The 20,270-nt window shown below is 42.1% G+C and overlaps 1 protein-coding gene and 1 pseudogene across 1 annotated transcript in view; one reads left to right on the forward strand and one right to left on the reverse strand.

The window, feature by feature from the left end:
- The window catches only part of GATAD2B (GATA zinc finger domain containing 2B), a 128,107-nt gene that overhangs the window by 69,430 nt on the left and 38,407 nt on the right, over nt 1–20,270 (reverse strand). The gene's annotated exons all lie outside the window — the stretch shown is intronic.
- Nucleotides 13,569–20,270, forward strand: part of LOC110595751 — a 12,970-nt pseudogene continuing 6,268 nt past the window's right edge.

Here is a 20,270-nt window from a genome sequence, read left to right on the forward strand (position 1 = left end):
TTGTAGATGTGAGCATTTTCCATTTTCTAATATATGTGCCATTAAGTAAAAAGTAAAAAAATAAAAGGGGGACGCTAACTCAAATGATGATTGGGCTTTTCCCCCAAAATATACATCAAAGTAAATATTTTACACAAATTTGGGAAGGAAATACATCCACCTATATCCATGTGATGCCATCTCTACTTCATCAATGTTTATGCCTTAGATGATCTTTGCAAACATCATAGTGAAGATTTCTAGAATCTTCTACAAGCTTTCTTTGTTCCTCATTTGCCCTTAGGAAATGCTAAATATTGTCCCATCAATATAGCAATATCATGAGAGGATTTTAAAACTTATTCAATTTTTTAATTTAGGAATATTAGTCATGAGATTAGTGGAACTGATTATTTAAAAATTAGCCACTTTATATCTTCATAATGAAAAAGTTGCTTTTCATAGTATTAAAATTGATAACCAGCCGGGCTCGGTGGCTCAGCCTGTAATCTCGTGCCTTGGGAGGCTGAGATGAGTGGATTGCCTGAGCCCGCGGGTTCGAGACCTGCTTGGGCAACTTGTTGAGATCTCATCTCTACAATAAATCAAAAAATCAGCCGGGGCGTGGTAGCGCACGCCTGTAATTCCGGCTACTTGGAAGGCTGAGGCAGAAGGATCGCTAGAGCCCCAGCAGGTCGAGGCTGCGGTGGCCGGGAGCGACCACTGCACTCCAGTCTGGGCGACAGAGTGAGACTCCAACTCAAAAAAAAAAAAAAAAAAAGAATATTTATAGCTCTGTATACTAAAGTAATCATAACAGAGAAGTGAGAACATTGAAAGTATAGCTATACTTACAGCAGCAGCCTACCTAGATAGGTATTCCACAAAGAGTTGCTCTAATAAGGTTTCTCTAATGACAATTCACGTATTTTAAAAGGGCAAAAACATAATTATCCAAAGAAGCCAGGGGTGTGGAGGCGTGCATCTGTAGTCTTAGCTACTCAGTAGGCTGAGGCAAGAGGATCATTTGAGCCCAGGAGTTAGAGGCTTGCAGTGAGCTATGACTGCACTCCAGCCTAGGTGACAGAGCAAGACCTTGCTCAAAAAAAGGGAATGATCTTGCACCATCTCCAATCTACCCTAAGGCAAATCAAATAGCTGAGTTCCTTCCAAGCTACTTAAGGCTTCTTACCGCCAATCATTTGCAGCAGCTAATTCTGCACTTCCCAAGGATGCAGCCTCTCCATTTAAGTCTCCTAAAGAAACTTATATACAACCAAAGCACAAAACAAATTTTTCTAATGGGGGTAAAATGCCCTAAGGAAAAGCTAATTGCCAACAGAACAAGTTTCATTTTAGATGCTATAAAGAGTGAAATGATATCCAATGTACCATTTTATGGGATTACCTTAGAAGTTGCTTCCATATGGTCCAAGAGGTAGTGATCTCTGACATTCAGTATTTATTAGAATGGAAAGGGGGTTGAGAAGAACATACATCAGTGTAGATATGTGCACACTATTATCTATTTCCCATTAAGAGGAGACTTAGATAACATAAAACCAGAAACCACCCTGATCTGTTTAAAGGACAGAAACACACAGAAAAGGATGTATCAAACCCAAAAGTGCTGGTTATACAATATACCTGGCAATGTTATCAACTGGGAGAGTGGAAATAAATTTGGCAAATCAGAGAATACAACCTGACAACTGGCAGATTGATACAAACAACACTAGAGCTGCTATAAAGCATCAAGCCCACAAAGAAAGAAGCTGGGGTCCAATGAGAAGTACAATTCACTTTTACCAACCTCTCTGAGCCAAAAAGTACTTCTTCAAAATAAAGCTGCAAAATTTATAGGACACTGAATTAGAGTTTGTCTCAGGCCCTTGTTGGGGAGGATATCATGGGTTCAATTTAAAAGGACCTCCTACACTGAAAACAAAGGCACATTAACTCTTTTGCCTAAACTGTGCTTAAGTTTTCTTCAGATTTTTCTGTCATTTGTTTATTGCCGGTCTCCCTCCACCACAAAATTTTTTTGTTGTTTTTTTTTGAGTTGAAGTCTCAGGTTGTTGCCCAGGCTGGAGTACAGTGGTATACTCACAGTGAGAGGACTGCCTGAGTCTAGGGGTTCAAGACCAGACTGGGCAACTTGGCAAGTCCTCGTCTCTATAATAAAAAACAAATGCATGAATGAAAGAATAAATAAATAGCCAGTTTCAAATAGCTATCTGGAAGGCAGAGGCGGGAGGATCACCAGCCTGAGTGATAGAGTGAGACTCCAACTCATAAATGAGAAAAAAAAAAATGAGGCAAGGTGTGGCAGCTCATACCTGTAATCCCAGCACTTTGGGAAGCCGAGGTGGGAGGATTGCTTGAGCCCAGGAGCTTGAGACCAGCCTGGACAACAGAGTGAGACCGGGTCTCCACAAAAAATACAAAAATTAGCCAGGCATGGTGACAAGCACTTATAGCCCCAGCTACTTGGGAGGCTGAGGGAGGAGAAGCACTTGAGTCCTTCTAGAAGTTTGAGGCTGCAGAAAGCCATGATTGTGCCACTGCACTCTAGCCTGGGCAATAGAGTGAGATCCTTACTCAGAAAAAACCAAAGTTTTAAAAAATGAGTTCATGGGGGTGGGGAAATTTTAAAAAATGAGTTCATGAAAAATTTAAGCAGGGCGCAGTGGCTCAAGCCTGTAATTCCAGCACTTTGGAAAGCCAAAGCAAGAGGACTGCCCTTGAGTCCAGGAGTTCAAGACCAGCCTGAGCACATGGCAAGTCCTCATCTCTACAGTAAATTTTAAAATCAGCCGACTGTGGCGGCCTGTGCCTGTGGTTCCAGCTGCTTGGAAGGCTGAGGGGGAAGGATCACCTGAGCCCAGCAGGTCGAGGCTGCAGTGGCCATAACTGTGCCACTGCACTGCAGCCTAGGTGACAAAGTGAGACTCCTACTCAAAAAATAAAATGAAATACATCAAAAAATGTTCCGGGCATGGTGGCATGTGCCTATTGTTCCAGCTACCTGGAAGGCTGAGGTGGAAGGATCACCTGAGCCCAGCAGGTTGAGGCGGCAGTGGCCGTGAGCGTGTGTCCCTGAACTTCAGACTGGGTGACAGAGTAAGACTCAAAAAAAAAGACAAGAAAGAAACAACTGAGCCGGGGTTGGTGGCTCAGTCTGTAATCCCACGCCTTTGGGAGGTTGAGGTGAGTGGATTGCCTGAGCCCGCGGGTTCGAGACCCTCCTGGGCAGGCGAGACCTCATCGCTACAGTAAATAAAAAAAAAAAAAAAAGCCAGGCGTGGTAGCGCACCTGTAATTCCAGCTACTCAGAAGGCTAAGGTGGAAGAATCACCGGAGCCCAGCAGGTTGAGGCTGCGGTGGCCAGAAGCGGCCACTGCACTCCAGTCTGGGCGACAGAGTGAGACTCCAACTCAAAAAAAAAAAAAAAAAAAGAAAGAAAGAAAGAAACAACTGTCTCTATCATCCTATTTCTCAAGGAGCTCTGGTTCCTTTTATTGGAGAATGGCATTTAGAAACCAAGACCTAGTCAGGCTTGGTGGCTCAGCCTGTAATCCAAGCGCTTTGGGAGGCTAAGGTGAGTGGATTGCCTGTTCGAGACCCGCCTGGGCAACTTGGTGAGACCTCATCTCTACAATAAATCAAAAATTAGCCGAGCATGGTAGCATGTGCCTGTAGTTCCAGCTACTTGGAAGGCTGAGGTGGAAGGATCGCCGGAGCCCAGCAGGTCGAGGCTGCAATAGCCGGGAGTGGCCACTGCAATCCAGTCTGGGTGACAGAGTGAGATTCCAACTCAAAAAAAAAAAAAAAGAAACCAAGACCTGGTGTCAGGAGTGTTCACTGCTATGGTAGTGTCATTGCTTCCATCTCCTTTCAGGACAAGAAAATGCATATGCACACATATCCATGTCTATTTCTCTCTATATATACACATACATGTACACAGGTTAAAGATCCCTAATCCAAAAACCCAAAATGCTCAAAAATCTGAAACTTTTTGAGACACTTTCTCCACTGCCGAAACAGTTTTTGAACTAGTCAGTTTTGATGCCTTTTATTGCTTCTGCCATTTCTGATTTCACCCCTTCCATATTGGCAAACTGTTTCCCTTGGAGGACTTTTTTCATTTTATTTAATTTTATTTTATTTTTTGAGCTGGAGTCTCACTCTGTCACCCAGACGGAGTGCAGTGGTCGCTCCCAGCCACTGCAGCCTCAACCTGCTGGGCTCCAGCGATCCTTCTGCCTCAGCCTTCTAGCTGGAACCACAGGTGCACGCTACCACGCCCGGCTAATTTTTGATTTACTGTAGAGATGAGGTCTCGCTAAGTTGCCCAGGCAGGTCTCGAACCCGCAGGCTCAGGCAATCCACTCACCTCAGCTTCCCAAAGGTGCGGGATTATGGGCTGTGTCACCGAGCCCGGCTTGGAGGACTTTTTTCAATGGAGAAACAAAAATAAAGTCACCTGGGGCAAGATGGGGGAGGGTGTCCATGCCATTTTTGGTCAAAAACTGCTGAATAGTCAGTGCAGTGTGGGCAGGTGTCTTGTCATGGTGGACGAACCAGTCACCTGTCTGCAACAACTCAGGATATTTCTTCTGCAAATCGTGATGTAACCTCAAAACTTCCAGATAAAAACTTTGGCTGACTGTTTGATCTGGAGGAACAAATTCCAAGTATACTACAAGGGGCTAGCCTTCCAAAAGATAATTCTGGGGGTTTTTCTGAGGGGGGAAAATTCCTCTCATATGTGTAAATATTTCAAAATTTTAAAAAAAATTCTCAATCCTGGCTCGGTGGCTCAGCCTGTAATCTTGCGCCTTGGGAGGCTGAGGTGAGTCGATTGCCTGAGCCCGTGGGTTCGAGACCCACCTGGGCAACTTAGTGAGACCTCATCTCTACAATAAATAAAAAATCAGCTGGGCGTGGTAGCGTGCACCTGTAATTCCGGCTACTCGGAAGGCTGAGGCGGAAGGATCACTGGAGCCCAGTGGGTCGAGGCTGCAGTGGCCAGGAGCGGCCACTGCACTCCAGTCTGGGTGACAGAGTGAGACTCCAACCCAAAAAAACAAAACAAAACAAAAAACTCTCAAATCTGAAACACTTACAGTTCCAAAATTCCAGATAAAGAATAATCAACTTGTTTATATGTCTCTATATATTAAAACCTATGAATTCATACTGATACCAGAGAAAGGTATTTTAATAACCTCTTCTATTTAATAACCTTTCAAATTGTGGATATCTTCTTCGATATTACTCAAAACTGCACTTCAGTCTGGGTAATAGAACCAGACTCTGTCTAAAAGAAAAACAAACAACAACTAGAAACCATCATGCCAAATGAATGAAGCCAGATACAAAAGGTCACACATTGTATGATTCCATGTGTATGAAATATTCAGAATAGATATATCCACAGAGACCAAAAGGAGATCGGTGGTTGTCAGAGCCTGAAGGGAGAGAGAAATGTGGAGTGACTGCCTAATGAGTTGCGGGTTTCTTCTGAGGTGATGAAGATGGTTTTTGGAATTTGATAAAGATGGTGGTTGCACAACAATGGGAAACTACTAAATGTCACTGAATTACTCACATTAAAATGGTTAATTCTATGTTATATTAATTTTAACTCAGTTAAAAAAACAAAATCAACCCAGTAGTTTCTAAAGGTTAGGTGCAAACACAAACTCTGAAACCCTATCAATGAACTTTTTGCATTGTCACATTAAAATCCATTGGTCTACTTTACAGTTTGAAAGGATCTTTTACCCAAATAGCTTTTTGTCACAACATGCATTGGTTATCTGGAAAATTGTAGTTCACTAAGTCATGTAGATTTTTCAAATGTTGACAAATTTCATTATGCAATATCAAAAAATTACATTTGTTAACATCACCACTAATCATATCAGAAATTTAACTAGGAAGCTGTCAAACTCATGGTGGAGTATATACATTTTCCAATATTCAAACCTTTGTTTGCATTTTATCACTAGGCACAAATATAGTCCATTGTTTTCCTTGAAAATCTTCAAGAAAATATCTGCCAAATATCCAAGTTTATTTTATGTTTTTTGACTTGTAGTCTTCACAGCCACTGCAGCCTCAACAGGCTAGGCTCAGGCAATCCTTCTGCCTTAGCCATCCAAATAGCTGGAACCACATGCATGTGCCACCACGCCCAGCTAATTTTTTTATTTACTGTAGAGACGAGGTCTTGCCAAGTTGCCCAGACTGGTCTCGAAACCCTGGGCTCGGGCAATCCTCTTGCCTTCCAACTCTCAAAGTGCTGGGATTACAGACATGAGCTGCTGTACCCAGCTATATCCAAGTTTAAATACCATAGTTCGTTAGGTGTTCTTTCATTAAGCAAAAATGGTGTTCAATGAAGAAAGCAGCTAGTTAGCTTGCAACCAACAACCATACGAGCACTTTTCCTTAAAACCGTACTTCAAGCCTGGCTTGGTGGCTCACCCTGTAATCTTGCCACTTTGGGAGGCCAAGGTGAGTGAACTGCCTGAGCCTGCAAGTTCTAGACCAGCTCGGGCCACTTGGTAAGACCTCGTCTCTACAATAAATAAAAAATTAGCCAGCTGTGGTAGCGCTCATCTATAGTTCTGGCTACTTGGAAGGTTGAAGTGGAAAGATCGCCGGAGCCCAGCAGGTCGACGCTGGGGTGGCCATGAGTGTGCCACTGTACTTCAGCCTGGGCAACAGAGTGAGACTCCAACTAAAAAAAAAAAAAAAATTGTACTTCCATATGCAGAAGTATTTTTTCAGTACTCCTCATTTTATCATACAAAATATTCAAAAGCCAAGTACTGAAAAGTCAAGATTAAATAAAATTAATTAGCTGGGCTTGGGGGCTCAGCCTGTAATCCCAGTCCTTTGGGAGGCTGAGGTGAGTAGATTGCCTTAGCCTGAGGGTTCAAGACCGGCCTGGGCAACTTGGCGAGATCTCATCTCTACAATAAATTAAAAATTAGCCAGGCGTGGTAGTGCGCACCTGTAGTTCCAGCTACTTGGAAGGCTGAGGCGGAAGGATCGCCGGAACTCAGCAGGTTGAGGTTGCAGTGGCTGGGAGCGGCCACTGCACTCCAGTCTGGGCGACAGAGTGAGACTCCAACTCGAAAAAAAATAGGCCAGGCTCGGTGGCTCAGCCTGTAATCCCAGCACTTTGAGAGGTCAAGGTGAGTGGATTGCCTGAGCCCACGGGTTTGAGACCTGCCTGGGTAACTTGACGAGACTTCATCTCTATAACAAATCAAAAATTAGCCGGGCGTGGTAGCGCACGCCTGTAGTTCTAGCTACTTGGACGGCTGAGGTGGAAGGATCGCTGGAGCCCAGCAGGTCGAGGCTGCGGTGGCCGGGAGAGGCCATTGCACTCCAGTCTGGGTGACAGAGTGAGACTCCAACTCAAATAAATAAATAAATAAATAAATAAAATAAAACTAATTTTTACTGCTTCATCAAGAACATTCTTAAATGAAAATAATTTTTTTTTATTTGGAACCTCACTGTATCGCCCAGGCTGGAATGCAGTGGTACAAACATGGCTCACAGCAGCCATGACCTCCTGGGCTCAAGCAATTCTTCTGCCTCAGTCTCCTGAGTATGGGATTACAGGCACACGTTACCACGCCCAGATAATTTTTTAAAATTATTTTTTGTAGAGACAAGGCTGTTTCGCTATGTTGTCTAGGTTGGTCCCCAACTCCTGGCCTCAAGTGATTCCCCCCAACTAGGCCTCCCAAAGTGCTGAGATTACAGGCATGAGCCACTGCGCACAGTCTAAATTTATTTTTTCCTTTTATTGCCAGTTTAAACTGCATGGCAGTGAAGAATACAATGACTACTAGTACGATTTGGTGCTAGTGCTTTGAGTTATGCTAATTAATGTCTCAGGGGTTTTAATCGCCTTTGCCTTTGCTTTTAGATCATCATTACAAATGTTAATATAGTGAAAAAGGTAAATAATGCCTTAGTATTACTATGAAAAAATAATACTACTAATAAACTTTCTTTTGATCTCACAAACTCCGTGAAAGGGTCTCAGAGATCCCCAAGTCCACAGACTACACTTTGAAAACTGCTAGACTTCTCATATACCTTTTTATTTGTTTGCCTGGTTTTTTAGAGACAGGGTCTTGCTCTGTCACCCAGGCTGGAGTACAGTTGTTGCAATCTTGGCTACTGCAGCCTCAACCTCCCAGGCTCAAGGGATCCTCCTGCCTCAGCCTTCCAAATAGCTAGGACTACAGGCATGAGCCACCATGACTGGCGATGTTTATTTCTATTTTTATTTTCTAGACAAGAGTTTTGCTATGTTTTCCAGGCTGATCTTGAACTCCTGGCCTCAAGAAATCCTCCCACTGCAGCCTCTTAAAGTGTTGGATAACAGGTATGAGCCACTATGCCTGGCCTAAAATACTTGTTTAATAGGCAACCTATTAATTTATATTATTTTCCAAGCTTAATGCAAACTAGTTGGCAACAAACCTCTCTTCTTCGTAGTTAACTTTAATACCTCTGCTATGTTTGTGTTCCCCATAAATTCATGTGTTGAATACTTGATTCCCAATTCAGCAGTGTTAAGAGGTGGAGCCTTTCGGAGGTACTTGGGTCATGAGGGTAGAGTCTTCTTGGATTAACGGATTATCAAGAGAGTGGGTTAGTTATCACAAAAGTGAATCTGTATAAAATCCAGTGTGGATGTCTCTCGTGAGCCCGCTCACCATGTGATGCCCTGTGCCACCCTGGGACTCTGCAGAGTACTTACCAGGAAGCGCTCCCATCAGATATGGCCCCCGACCTTGGACTTCCGGGTTCCAGAAATAATTTTCCTTTCTTTATAAATTACCCAGCCTCAGGTATTCTGTTATAAGCAACAGAAAATGAACTAAGACAACCCATTACTATGAAGCACTCCTAATAGATTAAATAAGTGTGTTATTGCCTACCCAACTACAATTGGTACTTTACTTCACCTACATCTTATTAGGCATGTCAATGAACCCTCTTCCTAAAAATCCTAACTATAAATCCATGCTACAAAATTCTACTCCTCAAAATCTGAAATTATTAATTACTTCTGGTCTATTTAAATCTAGTCTAGGGTTGGGTGCGGTGGCTCATGCCTGTAATCCTACCACTTTAGGCGGCTGAGGCAGTAGGAGTGCTTGAGCCCAGGAGTTTGAGACCAGCCTAGGCAACACAGCCAGAACTATCCCTACAAAAAAAAAAAAAATTAGTCAGGTTTAGTGGCACATGCCTATAGTCCCAGCTACTCAGGAGACTGAGGAAGAAGGATCATCTAAATCCAGGAGGCCAAGGCTGCAGTGTGCTGTGATCATGCCACTGCCCTCCAGTCTGGGAGACAAAGTGAGACCCCAACTCAAAAAATAAATAAATATGGCTCAGTTTGTAATCCCAGGACTTTGGGAAGCTGAGGCAAAGTGGATTGCCTGAGCCCACGGGTTCAAGATCCACCCAGGCAACTTGGCAAGACCTCATCTCTATAATAAATCAAAAATTAGCCGGGCGTGGTAGTGCACACCTGTACTTTCAGCTCCTTGGAAGGCTGAGGCAGAAGGATTGCCAGAGCCCAGCAGGTGGAAGCTACAGTGGCCGGGAGCAAGTCACTGCACTCCAGTCTGGGCAACAGAGTGAGACTTCAACTCAAAAACAAACAAACAAACAAACAAACAAACAAACAAATATAATTCTAGTCTATTTTAAACACTTCTCTTTTGATTTCCAGAACTTGCTTCTTGGGTCACCTTTCCAGGAAAAAACAGACTCTAGATCTAGACCAGGGGTCTTAAAACCTTTTCTGTAAAGAACCAAATAGTAAATAATTTAGATTTTGAAGGCCAGCTACTGAACTTTGCTTTTGTAAGCAAGTGGGTGTGGCTGTGTTCCAACAAAGCTATATTTATAAAAATAGGGAGCAGCTGTGGTTTTGCTGATCTAAACTCTTCCTACATATAGGCCAATCAACCCAGTCTAACTCAAAGACCTGCAAGAATTAAAAAAAAGAGGTAGCCACAGAGTGTTTAAAAGAAACCAATAAGAACAATGAAAATAGTAGTAAGCAAACCCAAAAGACAAAAATATTAATAATACTTGCCAACATTCATTGAGCTCTTACTATTTGCTAGACATTGTGCTAAAATAATGCATTATCTCATTTAAGCCCTTTAAAGAAGGCATAATAAGTATCCTTTTACAGAGGAGAAAAGAGAAACAGATACTAAGTAACTTTACAAGGACACAGTCTGTAAATGCCTCAGCCTGTTTAAAACAAAGGCCTGTTTTACTGCAGAGTCCATGTTCTTAAATGTGATGCTATGCTATCTATCTATACTGCCATTTTTAGGTTTTTGATCCAACCACACTGATAAGACAGTAATTCTTACAACAGACTGTTGTTTACTTGCTCTTATAGTGTATTTTCTATATTGTTGAGTTTACTACACAAACCTTTGGCTCACACCCTTGAATGGAAGAAGCTAGGTGATTGCTCTAGGTGACATATTGTTTAGTAATAAGCACCAAGGATCGTAAAGGTCCCTATGGTTAAATATGACAAGGCAGGATATGCTGCCTAAAAGGTAATAAATAGAAGGTAAACAGCCCTCTAATTCTGTATCCTTATAATAAAACAGTGTAAAAGTTCCTACATATATAAAAGGAAATCTGCCAGACACCCTTTAGGTCAGGTGATACTCGAATAAAAGAAACAGGCCAGGCATGGTGGCTCATGCCTGTAATCCTAGCACTTTGGGAGGCCAAAGAGATCACCTGAGTCCAGAAGTTTGAAATCAGCCTGGGCAACAAAGTGATAACTGTATCTATTAGAAAAAATAAATAAATAAATAAAATAAAAAATTGTTTTTAAAGAATGAAAGAAACAGAGGTGGTCTGAGGGCAGATTTCACATGCCCTTCAAAACTATTCTTCAGTCACCCCTAAACAACAGCTAAGATCTATAAGAGTTAAGAAAAAATTAAAAATTAAAAAAAATCTATCCATTAAAAGAATGTACTGTTTTATGCCTCATTGATTATGACTACCTAACCACTAAGATTATCCTTACTAATCTGGCTTCAAACACCAAGAGAAAAGTTAAAAACAAAGGATGCAAGCTGGGCACAGTGGCTCACGCCTGTAATCCGAGGCAGAGGCGAGAGGACTGCCTGAGCCCACAGGTTCAAGACCAGCTTGGGCAACTTGGCAAGACCTTGTCTCTACAATAAATCAAAAAATAAGCTGGGCATGGTGGTGCATGCCTGTGGTTCCAACTACTCAGAAAGCTAAGGTGGAAGGACCACCTGAGCCCAGCAGGTCGAGGCTGCGGTGGCTGTGAGAATGCCACTGCACTCCAGCCTGTGCAATAGAGTGAGACTCCAACACAAAAAAAGCAAGAAGCCTTCTTTGAAACCAGTCCAGTAAGCAAGCATCACATAGACAGAATCTTAAACTACATAAGATAATAAGGAATGAAGTAAGTCTCACCTCTTCTCTTCCCTTTACATTTAACGTAAAGCAATATAACAGGTAAAACATGACAATATCAAACATGTATACAAGTAAAATGCCTGGTTCCAATGGAGAGCACTACAATGCAGTACTAAAAGAGGATAATAACTAAAAAAAAGTAGTTATTACTTCTAAGAACTAAGGAAACCCACAGTAACTCTGGATAATTCTTTAGCTCCTGGAATTAAGCAAGGCTTGTCTGTTACTATTTCGTCTTTCATTAGGAAATAATCTCCTTTTAATTCACTGATAAAGGAAACTTGGGATAGTAGCTCCAACTATTTGGGGCAGGGAAATAACTGTGGGTGGCCTGGGGAATAAGTAGCCCAGTCACTCTGGTAGATCCCATCCTACAATCCTTAAAGACAGTATAACCTCATTATGCACCTCCTTAAAAAAGGAAACAAGCACAGATAATTATAGATACTCAAAGATTGTTGCTTGTGAAGATGTGACAAGAACACAAATTCATATGCTTTAATAAAAAGATACAAATTACCAATCAAATTAAGGCACTCTCTCTAGACTGCACCTGACAAACACTTGCTATAGGATAAACGAGCTCTGAAGTTCTCTTTCAGGGAATTTTCTCCCCCAAATGCTCGCTACCCAATCCTTGCACATAGCATTGTTATTTGGAGTGGTCAGACAGAGGCAAAAAATAAACTCACATAAAACCAACTGTAACAGTATGACCCTCTGTTTATTCACTTTTTCATTTCCACCTAACACAAAAGCAACTCCATACACATCACACCTCAGGAAGCACAAAAAGAGAAATTAAGAAAAAAAGGCACCATGGTAAAGTCAGCAGAACTATAATTTCTTTTCTTTTTTTTTTGTTTTGAGGTGGAGTCTCACTCTGTCACCCAGACTGAAGCGCAGTGGCACACTCTCAGTCACGGCCGCCTCGACCTGCTGGGTTCCAGTGATCCTTCTTTCTCAGCCTTCCAAGTAGCCAGAAATATAGGCATGTGCTACCATGCCTGGCTAGTTTTTTTATTTATTGTACAGACAAGGTCTCGCCAAGTTGCCCAGGTGGGTCTTGAACCTGCAGGCTCAGGCAATCCACTTGCCTCGGCCTCCCAAAGGGCTGGGATTACAGGCTGAGCCACCGAGTCCGGCCAGAATTGTAATTTCTAAATGGATGCTGATCTTCTAATGGCCAATGAAAGATACAATCATTCCAACTGAAACCTAAAATTCTAACACTTGCAACGTCTGGACACTAAGAGCAAACAATCTCTAATTTTTCCTTCCTTCCATGTGCTGTTTGATTTTCCTGTTGTACAATTCTAATTCTGCAGCAGATGGCAGGGGAAGAATACTGCATTTTCATAATACTAAATAGAACAAGAAAGAAAAAAGGAAGGAGGACACTCAAACGAGTAACTAATAGGTATTACTTGCTCTGTTACCTGGCTTTTTGCTTCTCCCTAAGAGCAACTCTGCTCACCCACTTATGCACTGTCTCCTTAGCAATTGTGAATAACCAGAAACAAGTTTGGCCTGTCCCCCTCTCCCACCCTTCTCTCAAAGTATTTTAACAAATTACAGCTATAAAATTCAGGTGGCATTTCTCTTCTAGTCATCACCATCTTCAAGCACATATACCACTGAATGGGGACAGAAAGAGATCCAGAACAAACTGCTTCACCTCCCAAAGGTTACTACTTCCACTAGGAACATGGTCACTACTACTTGTACACAGCTCTCTCTCATTTTGCCATAATACCTATTTTTTTAAAGACAGTAAGGGAAAAAGCATGTGTGTGTCAAAAGAGTATTTTTCTTGTTCTAAGCCTCCTTCCTCTCCTTGTCCATCAGCCCAAGCAAGCAGAGATGACGCAGACTTCCTTATATAATAGCCTGTGATTTCCTAGACTGCAGGCCTTTCCCTTTGTGTTCTGTATACACTTACACACGCGAGCGCGCGCACATTCTCATTGCTTTGCAGCCCCTGGCATGATGCCAGCACTCAGTCAGCTGGTTGACTCCATTCACAGAGCAGGGTTGAAGCTGACATGGAAAAGGGGAGGGGGGAGAGAGTAAGGGGGAGCTAGAACCATCATTGCTACAGACAAAAGAAATTTTAAAGAGAGACAGTGAGAGAAAGGAGGAGAAAACCTTAATATAACACTCTTCCTTCTGCTTCAGTTCGAAGACAAGAAGCCCAAAACCCTTACCATTACAGCAAACAGATAAAGCAGAGGGAAAGAGAATCCAAACAGAAAGGAGCTTTGTATGAGAAACAATAATTCTGCAACAAATTTTTAAAAACCACAGAGTTTATTGCTTCAATCTCATTAGAAACGTCAACCTGTCACCTTCTACACATAGTCAGGAAACCACTCTGGAGAACTCTGAGCAATTTTGAGTCTCTGCTTTTAGAAAAAGAAAAAATGAGGTGGGGGGAGCAAGATGTTAAAAGTACTTACAGGTACACATTTTTCTGCTCCCTCTTCTAGCTTCAGTGAAAGTGAGAGACAAGAAAGGGGGAAACAGAACAACAGTATAAGGAAGAAAATAATAAGAGATGGGTTTAGGTTGTGTGTGTGTGTGTGTGTGTGTGTGTGTGTGTGTGTGTGTGTGTGTGTGTGTGTGTGTGTGTGTGTTAGGGTCCCCTTTCTCTTTTCTATCGTAAGAGAAGCTCTTTCTGTAGCACGGGGTGGTCCCATACATGCCAGTTCCCTTGACAGACCTACACAAACCCGGTCTCCAAGTGGGCACTGCCCTGCCAATCACATGGCGTACTGTTATATTAAACAAAAGAAACAGGGGATGCTTACTTTTACCCATGATGCCTAGCGGGGGCAGGAGGGAGGGAGAGAAAAACCAGTTGTAGCCGGTTTATAACCTCAGGACATGAAATTATCTCTTAATTTCTTAAAGTCGTTTGTGGTACAAAAGTCAGTTAGTCTCCCCACCCTAACTATCCCCCCATTATTCTGGCTTAGGGCCAAACTTTGCCTTCATTCATGAGAGCTAGTTTCCTCTCAAATCATGATGCTTTAACTGTTTAGTTTCCAAAGCCAACATCTAAGACAGGAAATTACAGTATCAACACCAAAGCATACCCTAAATCACAAAACGAAGTCATACTGCCCGCCAAGCTCCTTTTCTTTATCCTTGTTGCTAGTGTTAGGGAACAGGTACTGATAAGACACTAGGGGTATTCATTAAAGATTTTTTCTTGATGCTGTCCCACAGGTAGATATTTGATTTTATCCCTTTCAATTAACACCATTCAGGGCAGTTGAATCCACACCTAACACAAATCATAGCAAGGTTTCACAAAAAAGCAGACATGACAGTACATGCACACCCTTAAAATGGCTTAGGGCTTTGCTATGTGTATTTTACCACAATTTTTTCTTAATGAAAAATAAATTTTTTGTCAGACTCAGTGGCTCACACCTGTAATCCCACCACTTTGAGAGGCTGAGGCGAGAGGACTGCCTAATCCCATGGATTCAAGACCAGCCTGGGCAACTTGGCAAAACCTTGTCCCTACAATAAATCAAAACATAAGCTGAGCGTGGTGGCACACGCCTGTGATTTCAGTTACTTGGAAGGTTGAGGCAGAAGGATCACCTGAGTCCAGAAGGTGGTGTGAGCATGCCACTGTACTCCAGCCTAGGCAACAGAGAGCCAGATTCAAAAAAAAAAAGAAAATTTTAAAAATGACTTAGGCCCAGTCACAGTATGTCTGCAATATTGTTTCACTGTTCTTGTCACAGCTACAACACTCTTTACTCTGCATTCCAGTACCAACTCATCCATCATACACCACTTATCACACATCCTATATCATTTTATAGACAGGTCCAGATGCTAGACACTGGTCCACTGATTAATTTCCCTTTTACTGTTTCAGAGCAACTATCTCCATCTTTTAAGGAGTTTTCATTACCCAAAGTACTGATAAAGGGTCAGAAAGTAGCAGAGAAAAAAAATCCAAGCAAACCAAAGAGGAAGGAGGGTAGCGGTAATGGTTTTGTCGGAAATCTACTTTTGCTAGAGCATCTTTGTCTATCTCAGGAACTAGCTTATTTATAAAAAGTAACAAAGAATAACAAGGAGGGAATGGATTTCAACTGATAATCTACTGACATAACATCCCAAATGCTTGCCTCATTTGGATCTCTGAAACCCAAATCATAATTATACTGCCTCCATCAGAGTCTCCCTCAAAGCCCTTGTTTTTCTTAAATATTAACGCTTCTAGAATTTAGGGAATATAGAGAAAACTCATCTCTACCCTACTCAAAAGAAACTTGTAAAAACCAGGTTTTCCTGAGCAATATAACACAAATTTCAATTTTCAGAAAACTAATACTGAGTGAAATCTCAAGTAGGCAATACTGTCCTCTGGCATAAGTATTCGATAACTTACAAACTACAAAGAAAATGATGTATCTACACAAATTCAATTTCAAGTGGCTGATATTGTACCACCTCAGTCACAATAAGTTGGTCTTAACAGGAGCCCATCAGAGGTCTCCAGATCTAGGTACTGCTATCATTTTAGCACATAAAGGAAAACATGATGTCTGTGATAAATGTGGCAAGGAATTTTCCTCTCATTCATCACATTTCCACAAGAGACCAATTATGAATTTCAAACTGAAGCTCACTAGTTCAATGTTGACAAGGGTAAGGAAGACTGTCTATTTTTTAACAACCATTCCAAGAACATGCCCATTGAAGTCTGCTAAACACATCTGACTGCACTTAAACACTGGTCAATTTTTATCAGTCTTTCAGGTAATATATAAAAAGCTTCTATTCCGGGCACGGTGGCTCAAGCCTGTAATACCAGTACTTTGGGAGGCGGAGGCAAGAGGATTGCCTAAGCTCAGGGGTTCGAGACCAGCCTGAGCAACATGGAGAGACCTCATCTCTACAATAAATCAAGAAATTAGCTGGGGGTAGTGACATATGCCTGCGAAACCCGTTACTTGGAAGGTTAATGTGGAAGGATCAACTGAGACCAGCAGGTCGAGGCTCAGGTGGCTGTGAGCATTTCACTGCATTCCAGCCTGGGCAACAGAATGAGACTACAACTCAAAAAAAAAAAAGCTTATATACAATTAAGTTGTCTGTAGTAATTACCATTATCCATGAGTCAATTCTTCAACATTTCAGAGGCTAAGATAGTACTTTATGCTAACTATAATATCTGCCTCTATATACTGGATTGATTAGTAATCCAGAGGTACTACAGATGCTTTCAAACCAACAGATATTTTTCTTCAGGGCCTTGAAGAACTAATAATTATATAGTACACAGCAGACAGAGACCCTTTACAGCTAAATCATAATCACCCAAAACCAAAAGTAGCTGATTGTATGAGCTGAAAACTAAATTTAAAAATATTTCACTGGGCCTGGTGGCTTAAGCCTGTAATTACAGCACTTTGGGAGACCAAGGTGAGAGGATTGCCTGAGCTCAGGGGTTCAAGACCAGCCTAGGCAACTTGGTGAGACCTCATCTCTACAACAAATCTAAAAATAAGCTGGGCTTGGTAGTATAATGCCTGTAATTCCAGCTACTAGGGAGGCTGAGGTGGAATGATTGCCTGAGCGCAGCAGGTTGAGGCTGCAAGTGGCCGTGAGTAGGCCACTGCACTTCGGCCTGGGTGACGGAGACTCCAACTAAAAAAAAAAAAAAAATCTGGACGGGCGCAGGTGGCTCACACCTGCAATCCCAGCACTTTGGGAGGCAGAGGTGAGAGGATTACCTGAGTCCAGGGGTTCAAGACCAGACTTGGCAAGACTTCCTCTCTACAATAAATCAAAAAATTAGCCAGGCGTAGTAGACCTGCCTGTGGTTCCAGCTACTTGAAAGGATGAGGTGGAAGGATCACCTGAGTCCAGCAGGTCATGGCTGTGGTAGTCGTTAGCATGCCGCTACACTCCAGCCTGGGTGACAGAGTGAGATTCTGATTCAAAAAAAAATTTACTATTAAGTATTATCCAAGTTGTAATGCCCTAAAGAACACTAAGTTCTCTAAAGTATTATTATTATTATTACCATCTTGAATCAGAGTCTCACTGTCATCCAGGCTAGAGTGCAATGGCATGCTCACGGCCACCACAGCCTCGACCTCCTGAGCTCAGGTGATCCTTCCGCTTCAGCCTTCCAAGTAGCTGGAACCATAGTCATGTGCCACCATGCCATGCTGATTTTTTGGTTTATTGTAGAGACAAGGTCTTGCCATGCTGCCCAGGCTGGTCTTGAACCCGTGGACTCAGGCAATCCTCTTGCCTCTGCCTCCCAAAGTGTTAGGATTACAGGCATGAGCCACCATGCCCGGCCTCTTTAAAGTATTAAGGAAAAGATCTACATTCACTGAGCATTTAATGTACCAAACATTTAGTGCTTTATTTAGTCCACATAACAAATCAGGAAGGTAGGATCTTTCCACCATTTTCTGGATATGGAAATTAACTCAGTAAAATTTAAACATTTAAATGGAGTCATTCATTCAGCTAACAATAGTAGAGACTAGTTACAAAGTCCATATAACTTCTACTATATCATGATGTCTTGAGCTTTTCTGGGCCAACACTCAAAAGTCCAGTTCAACAGGATAACCATGCTTGCTTTGCCAATGGCCGCTTTAGCCATCAGATTAAGGAAAATATTAGCCAAATACAATTGAAGTCAAAAAATATATTTTTATTTCATTTTACTTTTTTTGAGTAAGTCTCACTCTGTTGTCCTGGAGTGCAGCAGCATGACCTGCTGGGTTCAGGTGATCCTTCTGCCTCAGTCTCCCAAATAGCTGGGACTACAGGTGCGTGCCATCACGCCTGGCTAATTTTTAAATGTTTTGTAGGGACAAGGTCTCATTATGTTGCCTAGGCTGGTCTCAAACTCTTGAGTTCAAGCAATCCTGTCACCCCGTCCACCCAAAATGCTGGGATTATAGACATAAGTCACTGCACCTGGCCCTGAAGTTAAATAATATAAAATCCCTGACAGGCATGTATGATTTTTACTCAGTTTCATCCAGGACTTCTTTTTAAAGGCTAAGGGCATGAGCTTCAAGTCAGAGACAAGTAAAGGAAAAAGATATAGTCCTTTGCACTAAGAGACATCTCATGGGTTACCTATCAGCAACTAGGCCACACTTTTTAACAAAATGGTAAGAAACTAGTCATTTCATATTAAGTAGCTTTGGAATGAACTATTTTATTATAATGATATTTGGCTTATGATGAAATTTCGGACATTGAGGAACTCATGACAAAAAAAATCAAAATTTTATATCCATTTTTAAAACGTGTGGTAATGTGTGAAATAGTCACTGACGTGCATTGCAGGTTCACTGATAACATGTTGTACAACAGTAATTTGTTTGACATCTTCCACCTGTTTTTCTATTTACAACCAATGCAGTCTTGTTTTCTTCCTCCCACATTAATACTATGTGATTTATTGTACAGTCTGTTGTTCAAAGACAAAGTAGAAGGACATACTTATGATTCCTAAAAACTACTTCTCAACCGGTCAATCATATCTCAGTATATATCCATCCTTTTATTTGCTCTTTTGTGCAATTTGAATGGAAAACTTCAGGAACATACATTTTTGAAAAATTTGGGCTGAGTGCAGTGGCTTAAGCCCGTAATCTCAGCACTTTGGGAGGCCGAAGAGAGGACTGCCCGAGCTCAGGGGTTTGAGACCAGCCTGGGCAACTTGGTGAGATCTCGTCTCTACAACAAAGCAAAAAATAAGCCAGGGCTGATAGTGCACACCAGCAGTTCCAGCTACTTGGAAGTTTGAGGCAGAAGGATCGCCTGAGTCCAGCAGGTCGAGGCCGTGGTGGCCGTGAGCATGCCACTGCACTCCAGCCCGGGCAACAGAGTGAGACTCCTATTCAAAAAAAAAATTTTTTTTTTTTAAATCTGTGCTAGCATAAGTTTTTTCTGTATAATCACCAGCAATCTCTTTATGTGCCTTGAGAGGGGACATCCAAGTAGTTTGCTAGAGTTACAATGTCCCCTCAGAGAGAATATCTGAGTGCAAAGGGTTACATTTACAAAAAGAAAGAAAGGCCAGATATGTTGGCTAATGCCTGTAATCTCAGCACTTTGGGAGGCCTATGGGAGGAGTGCTTGAACCCAGGAGTCTGAGGTCAGCCTAGACAACATAGCAAGAACTCATCTCTATAAAAATATAATAAAATAAGACAGGTATGGTGGCACATGCCTGTAGTCTCAGCTACTCAGGAGATTGAGGTGGAAGGATCATCTAAGCACAAGAGGTGAAGGTTGCGGTGAGCTGTGATTGTGCCACTGCATTCCAGCCTAGGCAACAGAGACCTCAATTCAAAAAATAAAACAAGAAAGAAAAAAAGAAGACTAAGAATATACAATATAGATACAAAAGAGATGCAACAGATAAATGTCTAGGAGGATCAAATCACAAGAACTGATTATCTATCTGGACTCAGGAAATAGTTCAGATGAATTATAACTAAAAGCTTAAAGGCAGCCGGGCTCGGTGGCTCAGCCTGTAATCCCGCACCTTTGGGAGGCTGAGGTGAGTGATTGCCTGAGTCCGCAGGTTCAAGACCCGCCCGGGCAACTTGGCGAGACCTCATCCCTACAATAAATCAAAAATCAAGCCGGGCTCGGTGGCTCAGCCTGTAATGCCGTGCCTTTGGGAGGCTGAGGTGAGTGGATTGCCTGAGCCTGCGGGTTCGAGACCCGCC

Source organism: Carlito syrichta, unplaced genomic scaffold (assembly GCF_000164805.1).
Source record: "Carlito syrichta isolate Samal-C Ts95f unplaced genomic scaffold, Tarsius_syrichta-2.0.1 Scaffold303992, whole genome shotgun sequence".
Taxonomy (NCBI): domain Eukaryota; kingdom Metazoa; phylum Chordata; class Mammalia; order Primates; family Tarsiidae; genus Carlito; species Carlito syrichta.